Source organism: Camelus dromedarius, chromosome 22, assembly GCF_036321535.1.
Source record: "Camelus dromedarius isolate mCamDro1 chromosome 22, mCamDro1.pat, whole genome shotgun sequence".
Classification (NCBI taxonomy): domain Eukaryota; kingdom Metazoa; phylum Chordata; class Mammalia; order Artiodactyla; family Camelidae; genus Camelus; species Camelus dromedarius.
In genome coordinates this window covers 8,241,215-8,248,208 of record NC_087457.1, presented here as the reverse complement: position 1 = coordinate 8,248,208, position 6,994 = coordinate 8,241,215, and the positions used below count along the sequence as shown (strand labels likewise).

General features: G+C 50.5%; 1 long non-coding RNA gene across 1 annotated transcript; it reads left to right on the top strand.

Annotated features, from left to right (window-relative positions):
• Positions 1-790: 790 nt before the first annotated feature.
• On the top strand, positions 791-4,521 carry LOC135318842 (uncharacterized). Its single transcript, XR_010377225.1, has 4 exons — positions 791-903; positions 1,693-1,802; positions 3,197-3,744; positions 4,399-4,521. It is a non-coding gene; the product is annotated as an uncharacterized LOC135318842 (long non-coding RNA).
• Positions 4,522-6,994: the final 2,473 nt, after the last annotated feature.

Sequence of the window (6,994 nt, the reverse complement as noted above, 5' to 3'; positions counted from 1 at the left end):
GGGGGAGCTTGTGGATTAGTTCCCATGTCTGTGCCGCGTGGCCTGCAGGCGGCCTCTGCTGCGCCAGGTCCCGGGACACCCCTGTCCCACATTGCCTGCTGGGGGCGGGAGGCAGGGTAGTCAGGGTGCAGGTGTGGTTGGGTTCAGGAGCCTGCAGCAGAGGAGCGGACCCATTTGCTCCCATCTTCCCCGCGGCTTGTCCTGGGGGCGGTCTCTGTTGCCCTGGGTTGCGAGACACGTGTGTCCTAGTCGGCCTGACCCCGGGAGGCGGGCGTGGTTCATTGGGGGTCGTGGCAGCAGTGGCAGGTTTTCCCATGGAGCTGGTCCATTTGCTCCCATTTCCCCCCATGGTGCGCCCTGAGGGCGGACCCTGTTGTCCCTAGTTCGCCGGACGTCCATCTCCAGGCCAGCCTGCTCCCTAGAGGAGGCCACCGTGAGGTCAGGGGGCAAGAATGGTGGCTGCTGCGGGGGTAGGGGGATGCCTTGGGGAGCTGGTGGATTGGCTCCCGTCTCCCCGAAGGCCTGGTGTGGGAGTGGCCTCTCCAGCCCTAGATCACCAGACACAACTGTTCCATTGAGCCTGCTGGGGGAGGGGCGCTCTGGGCGGTGCCTTTAAGGTGCGAGGGTGGCGAAGGCGGGGGTAGAGGACCTGCAGCACGGAGCCTGACAATTTTTTCTCCTCTTCCCCGTGGCCAATGATGGGGGCGTCCTCTGCTGCTCAAGAAGCCGGATGCCCGTCTCCAGGTCAGCTTGCTCCTGGGAGGCGAGCGCGATGCGGTCGAGGGGCAGAGGCAGCTGCGACGGCCGGCTGCCCCGCCTAATAGGGCCACTTCTTCTCCTCTCCCCTGACCTGGCCTGGGGATGGCCTCTCCCGCCCAAGATTCGCCTGACACCCCACACCCGGTCAGTTTGCTCCTGGGAGGTGGGTGCGGTGAGATCAGGGGGTGGAGAACAGAGGGGGCTGCCCCTGGTGAGCTGGAGGATAAGCTCCCATCTCTCTGGAGGCATGACGTGGGGGCGGCTTCTGCTGCCCCTCGTTCCCAGGTCACACTTCTCCTGGTCATATTGCCCCGGGGGAGTAGTAGGGTGCGGGGGCGGCGGGTTGTTGGCGGGGGTGTGGAGCCTGCCGCTTGGGAGCTAGTGGTTTAGCTCCCATCTCCCCTGCAGCTTACCCTGGGGGCAGCCTCTGTTGCCCCAGGTCGCAAAGCAGTTTCCCTGACAGTTTAACCACCGGAAGTGGGCAGGGTGTGCTGAGGGGGCGGAGGCAGCCGCCAAGGCAGCGACGGAGGGGGCTGTCCCTGGCCAGCTGGTCAATTTGTTCCCATCTCAACTTTTGCAGCCCAGTTTCGCAAGACGCCGTTCTCCAGTTTATCGTTCTCCTGGGAGGTGGGCGCAGTGCATGCAGCCCAAGGTCTGGGCTCTCCCCTGGGGAGGGGCAGAACTCTCTTGTTGTCCTTTGTCTTTATTCTTCAGCGAAGTGGTTACTGGACCCAATTGTTAATCCTGAGAAAGTGTAGCCTGTGTTACGGAAGGGCTGCTGGACAGTGAGGTTTCTGGGTGGGTTTTCACATCAGCTGATGCCCCAGGCAGGCAGGAAAGCTGTTACTCAGAGGTTCTTAGTCTGGAGTTGTGGGATGTTCCCACCATCCTCACCATGTTTTTAAAAATGTGTTACTCCCCTCTTTTTCCTAGGTGACATTTTAGGTTATTGGGTCAAAGATTGCTGGCACACTCATCCCTGTTCTCAAACATCTTTTAAATTTGGGTGAAGTGATAAGTAGGGGAAGATGATTTACTGAAAGGTAAGAATACTTAAATTTGCATTAAAGCTACATTCTGTCAATCTTTCTCAAATGATTTTTCTCTGATTCTAAATCCACGACCTAGTGAATGTTGTCCTCCTGTGTAAATCATTGATCTTCACATCACATTTGTTGATTTGTCAACGAGATTTGTTAATTAGATTATTCCTGAAAGGAAAAGCTCAGGCTTTTGAGAATTCCTTGTCTGATGTCACCCAGGCAGTCACAGTAGAAGACAGAGCTGATATAAAAGTCCCTCAGCTGCCTGAACTGCAAAGCTTCTGGGATTACTGATCCCTGAAATGCAGGTGACTCTTGATGTTAATCTGGGGATGGTTTACATGATCAGATTCTTCCAGTCCTGTAAATGGGTTCCGTGGCCCCAGCCCCGGGAGAGCTGGTCATAAGGGCCATATCGTGAGGGGTGGGATGGGAAGGCAAGGTGTAAGAGCTGGCATCACTGAGATTCCACACTCGCTAAACACAGACTCCAGAGCCTGATTGTTGTCAGGTTCTGTTCTGGATTTGAGAGTGTGTTCAGACATGATTCTTGCCCTTCAGGAGTCACTGCCTGGGTGGAAGTAACCTTTACATAGATCTGGGGAGGATGGCAATTAAGTAGATGGGCTGTTATGCCTAGGCTCCCTCATCCAGGCACTCGTAGGACTAACGAGAGTCATGTTATTCACTCATTCACTGATTTATTACCCTTGAATTGATCACTTGTCCCATAGTAAGTGAAACAAGGTATCAGGAACCTGAGTTTTGTCCCCTCTCCTATCACTGATTGTATCTGTCAGTCGGGCACCCTGTGTATGCATTGTGAAATGGTGGTATTTCTTGCCCAATGGGGCAGCACTGTCAGTTCTGAGAATCAGGGGAGTCTCGTGGGTAGGACAGCACCCTGACACACATGGCAACCCCCCACCCCGTGAGACAGCATTGTCGATGCTCAGGTGACCCGATGTAGACGGCGGTGTTAAACCTGAGCATGTTTAGTGACCTTGGCGGCTCTGAAAATACAGACTACCGGTCCCTAACTCTGGAGACGCTGTGGGTCTGCACCCCAGAATTCTGCATTTTAAGAAGCACTTTAACTAATTCTGATGAAGATGATCTGAGTGCCCCATTGAGAAACAGTGTTGTGCGATACAACAATATTGAGGATTCTCAGGGAATGATGTCTGTTTAGGATGGTCCAAGGGCCCTCACTTGAGACTTTTGCCTTGGGTATAATTGTATGTGTTCAGAAGTGATGTCTCTCAATTCCAGTGCTTGTCACCATGCTCTGTGCAGGGACTTGCACTCAGTAGATGGCAAAAAGTATGATTCTTCAGGTCACCGGGCTAGAGTGTGAGCGATATTTTATTTTGGTTTTCTTTATGGCAATGCAGAGTCTCCCGAGAAGAGATTCAGACTGAACAGCTTTGTGTCAGGCTTTGGAAGACCGCTGGTGCCCAAGGGGTTCTCTGACAGCACAATGACGAATCTAGGTCCCTCTTTCACTGCTACGTCAATGAAGTGGACCGCTTGGACAAGGCCAAAGCTGGTATCCCAACCATAGCCCTTGACAGTGATATTCGGCTCCAGGAAGCCATCAGATGCAGCAGGTGGCCAGAGGAGGAGCCGAACAGGCTCATGAAATGTGACATCCCCAATTTCATCAACACGGACCAGAACTCTTCCTTTGGGGAAGATGATTTCCTGATTTTGGAACCACCAATTGTTCTAGAAGATAAGCCAGTTGCTCAGACCTCACACAAAGACTTGAATTGAGAAAACGTGCTTTGTCAAGTGTCTTTCTGAAGATGTGAAGTATGTCTTTGTATGGCAGGAATTCCCCTTTCACGAAATTGTTTGTGTTTGTGTCTGAAAGAGAGAAATGGAGACAGACAGAAAGACGGAGACAGAAGAGCGCCCCCTCAGAAGAGAGCTAGTTAAAGTGAGTTTTTGTGCCTTTAAAAAACATTTGGGGTTTTGGGGGCAACAATGTATTTACACTGTCTCATTCTCCTAGTTGGAAACCTTGGCCCCGTACTCAGTGTCAGCGTCCTTGAATGGGGGTTGGCACGGTGCGTTTCATCTGGCGCTGCCACTTCCACACTCTGCCTTTAGCACGTTGCTTTGCCTCTCAGGGCTGCCACCCTTTTAACTATAAGGAGAGGAGTCTGGAGTAGGTGATCCATCCCAGCTCTGCTGTTTTGAAAATTTCTGATTTCGTATTCGGATGAGGCTGGGATACACCCAGAGCAGTATAAACCAGGCCCTACCTCCTGTCTCTTGCTGGGGCATCCCTCAGGTCTGTGCCTTCTGCTCAACACTTTACTGAGCCCAGCATTTGTCAGGAGCCCAAATGCCTACCGGGATGGCAGGAGACTTGTCTCTCGCTGGGGCATCCCTCAGGTCTGTGCCTTCTACTCAACCCTTTACTGAGTCCAGCTTTTGTCAGGAGCCCAAATGCCTACCGAGATGCCAGGGGACGTCTCTCTTGGTCACGGTGGCCATAATTTCTATTGGTTGTGCTGAAACAGCTCAGCTGAGATCCTCCGGCCACCCTTGCTCAAACCTGAGGACAACCCTGTCATTTCTTTCCTAGGAGGAGGATCAATCCATGGTGCATTTTATGACAATCCTGTCCCCAGGAATGCACGGAAGGTTTTCAGCTGAGTAAGGGGAGGTGCCTCTGTGTCCCTGTGTCCCTGTATCTCTGTCTGCTCACAGTGCCCTGCCACTGGCTACTGAGCAAGAAAAGTGCTATTCACCATGCTGTGTGTTTTGCAGATGTGTAGGTGATGGTCGTGTGGCTCGTGTGTGGGCTTTGAGCTGGGATGTTGAAGAGCTTATAAATACCTCATCAACATGTATTCGAGGTGGTCTGGTGCCACACAGACTTGATTGATGAAGGCATCAAGCCTGCACACTGGTTTGGAAACAACTTGGTTTTGATCAGTCACACTGCATGCATGACTCGCTGCTAATCTCTGGGTGTTTTTTTCATTTTAGATTTATTCACCCAGTGTCTTGCTTAAGCTGGAAAATACTTTTATTTCACCAGAATATTCTCTGATTCTTTGTTTTCACACATCCAGTTTTTTAATTCCTTTAAAAATTGTTCTGTGTTTATAATGCCTCCTTATTTCTATCATCTCTAGGTTCCCAGTGGCCTGAGCCATGCACCAGATTTTATGTAGGAACTGTACCACCAAAAGAAATCCCCTCGCCATAATAACTTTTGAGGAAAATATTATTCTCTAAGACTCTAACACTAAATCGTAGAACAAAGCATGGAACATTTCTTGTAGTTAATACATGTTCATGCAAAAAAAAATTTGATATTTTCATTGAAAAATGTTGATTTTAATAACTTTTACTAATGTGAATATTATTATTCATAATTTAAATAACCAAATAAAACCACAGTTATTTATTATTAAGATTGGAAACTATGTACACTGTCTCTCAATTAGAAGACTGAAGTGTATTTAAAAGATGGAAAAATACCCATGATGACACCATCTTTTTTATTAACTAAATATCAAGAACTGTGCAGGGTTAAGATTTGACCCCCTGCAAGCTGCCAGATTAGCATGAGGTAGTGTGTGGATGCTGCCAGAAGACAGGACACTCCCCCAGGATCAAAGACAAAGGACTTCCTGCCATTACAGCAGGCAGCCTGTGGTTCATGTTCATGTTGGTTCCTGAGTGCCTTTCCTATTGCTGTTGTAACAAAGGACCACAGACTCTGGTTTAAAGTAACACACATCCATTGTCTCACTGTTCTAGGGTGCAGAAGTGCAAAGTCATTGTCAGTGGGCTAAAACCAACGTGTGGCCAAGTGTACGTTCCAAACCGAGGCTCTTGGGAGGGATTCATCTTCCTACCTTTCCCAGCTTGCAGAGGTGCTCACACTCCTTGGCCCAGGGCCCTGTGTCACTGTGACTTCTGCTGCCACTTCACATCTCTGTCTCTGACCAATCTGCCTCTCTCCTCTAAGGACCTCCGTGATGACGTTTGCTTTCCCACAGTGATCTGCCATCCCAAGGTCCTTGACAGTCACACCTGCAGAGTCCCTTTTGCCATGCACAGTGACATATTCCCAGGTTCTAGGGATCAGACCGTGGACATACTGGGGGCCATTATTCTACCAAGTTCTTCCCTTTGGCCCCACTGGTTCTTGTCCATCCCACATGCAAAATGCATCCACCTCATCCGAACACCCTCCAGAGTCTCATTTACTACACCATCAACTCAAAGTCCAACATGTAGTCTGACTATTATCAGCTCAAAAGCCTGAATATTTTCATCCTCATTGCCTAAGTCAGGCATGATTGAGACCCTGGGTGTGATCTTCTCTGCTCAAAATCCTGCAATGGCTTCTCATTTCACTCAGTGAAGAAGTGAGAGTCCTTATGGTGACTTTACAGCTTTCCTCCCGCTCCCCAAGCTAAGCTCATCTCCGGTTTTCTCCCTGGCTCTCTCCGCTCCAGCCACACTGGCCTCCCTGCTGGCCCTTGGGGACATCAGACATGCACCCACAGGCCTGTTGCCCTGGCAGGTCTCTGTCCAACTCATATGCTGAAGTCCTAACCCCCAGGACTACAGAACATGACCCCATTTGGTAATAGGGTTGTTGCAGATGTCATTGGTTAAGAAGAGGTCATTAGGGTGGGCCCTAATCCAATATGACTTGTGTTCTGATAAAAAGGGGCAATGTGCCCACAGAAACACGTGTACATGGGAGATGACGTGATGAGATGTGGAGAGAAGACGGTCGTCTCCAAGCCAAGGAGAGAGGCCTGGACCTGCCTCTCCCTCCCAGCCCTCAGGAGGAACCAGCGCTGCTAACACCCTGCCTGCAGACTCCCTGCACCCAGGGCTGTGAGACAGTGAGCCTCTGTGGTTCATGTCACCCAGTGTGCGGTGCTGTGTTATAGGGAGCTCAGCAACTAGCACCCCCTTCTCAAGGTCCTCAGTGAGCCCAGCTCTGGCCATCTCATTTTAAACTGGAAACTGCCTTCCCCTTGTCTCTGCCCCAGAAACCCCCTCTCCCTGATCATATTATTTCTATCACCTTCTAGAATACCATATATTTCACATGACTGTCACGACTGTAGTCTATGTTCTGCTCCTCCTCAGTCCTACAGGGACAAGGATCCTTATTTGTTCACTGACGGACCTCAGGTGGCTTGACC